Source organism: Mus pahari, chromosome 19 (assembly GCF_900095145.1).
Source record: "Mus pahari chromosome 19, PAHARI_EIJ_v1.1, whole genome shotgun sequence".
In the NCBI taxonomy this organism is placed as follows: Eukaryota; Metazoa; Chordata; class Mammalia; order Rodentia; family Muridae; genus Mus; species Mus pahari.
The window spans coordinates 44,962,130-44,964,039 of record NC_034608.1 but is presented as its reverse complement, the minus strand read 5'-3'; positions in this window follow the sequence as shown (position 1 = coordinate 44,964,039).

Sequence of the window (1,910 nt, the reverse complement as noted above, 5' to 3'; positions counted from 1 at the left end):
TTTCTTGCTGGCGAGAAGGTAGCGCGGGACACGCCACCACTGCCTGGCTAATCCTACCTTTTTAAGTAGACTCAGGAGAATTATTTGAGCCAAGGAGGTTAGTTTTGGTTTTGGTTTTGGTTTACTTTTAGATAGGGTTTCTCTGTGTTGCCCTGGCTGTTCTGAAACTACGTCTGTGGACTAGGTTGGCCTTGAATTTACAGAGATCCACCTGCCTCTGCCTCCAGAGTGCTGAGATTAAAGGCGTAGGCCGCCACCACCACCTGGCATTGAACCCAGGAGTTTGATACTATCTTGTGCAATATAGCTAGATCCTATCTTCTAAAAAACTTGTGTGTGTTATTCTTGTTGGATCAAACACAGGATGCTGATAGACGAGTACTCTATTGCTGAGCTGGCCCCGTGAGTGCAATTAGGCTTGGTTTATAAAATAATCTCAGAGGCTGGAAAAATGACCCAGCAGTTAAGAGTACGTACTGTTCTTACTAAAAGCCAAGCTGTGTTTTCAGGATGCACATCAGGCAGCTCCCAACCACCTGTAAGTCCAGTTACAGAGGATCAGACCCCCTCTTCTGCCGTATGGGCAACTTCGTGAACATGTGCCTGCACCCACATGTGCACATAGCTACTTGAACACACACACACACACACACACACACACACACACAATTTGAAAATACAATCTTAAAAAAGAAAACGCTGTCAACCAGGTGTGGTGACACGTGCCTGTAATTCCTGCCCTTTGGAGGTGGTGGCAGCAGAGCTAACATTTCAAGGTCATCATCCTTGGCTACACAGCTCGTTTGAGGTCACACTGGAATACATAGGATCCTATATTTTTCAAGGTTTATTTTATTTTTATATGTATAGGCCCATGTAGGTGTATGATGTATGTGTGTGTGCGTGCACACGCCCGTGGGTGGTCTTGGAGGCCAGCTGGAGTTACAAGCAGTTGTGAGCTGACCAATGTGGGTTCTAGGACCCAAACTCAGGTCCTCTGGAATAGTGTCAATTACTCTTCACCACTGAACCCTCTCTCCAGTCCTATGGCCTCCTACTTTAAATTTTAAAAAAGGTTGTAGGGATGTCTAAATGTTTAGGAATGCTTGCTGCTTTGCCAAGGACCTGAGTTTAATTGCCAAAGTCCGCATCTGACAGCTCCCAACTGCCTTCAACTCCAGCGCCAAGGGGTCTGAAACCCTCTTCTGGCATCCAAGGATACCCACACAGGTATGCAAATACCTGCACACAGAAACACACATGTAATTAAAATAATACATACTTTTAAAAATATTTTTGATCCTTAATTTAAACTCATATTTATATAACACCACATGTCTTAATTTGTGCTGCCATAACAGAATACTTTCAAGTCTGAGTCATTTATAAGAAGCTAGAATTTATTTTCTCACAGTCCTGGCAAGCCCAAGATCAAGGCACAAGCTTGGCGTTTGGTGGGGGGCTGCTGTCTCTTCTAAGAGAGCGCCTTGAAGACTGCATTCTTCAGTGGGATGGGATCCTATGTCTTCACAAGGCAGAAGGCTTAAGGGCAAATGGAATAGATCCTTTTCAAACTGTATTGGTCCATTCTTAAGTGCAGAGCCATCATGGCCGTAACTTCCCAAAGACCCCACCTCCCAATACTGTTTCCATGGGGACTAAGTTTCCAGCACAGGTGTTTGGAACAATGGCACCAACACATTAAGCACATCAAATTTGTAATTTGGTTTTTATAATGGTAGCACTGAAAGCAATATTTTACTCAGGATTCTTTGATCTACATAAAACTAAGAAGTCTGGAGTCAGAATCTTAGGGCATCTTAAAGCTCAGGTTTTATTTTATCTTTTTTATTTGTTTCCTTTGGTTGTCTTTTGAGACTTGGTTTCCAGTAGGCCAGGCTTATTCCCTT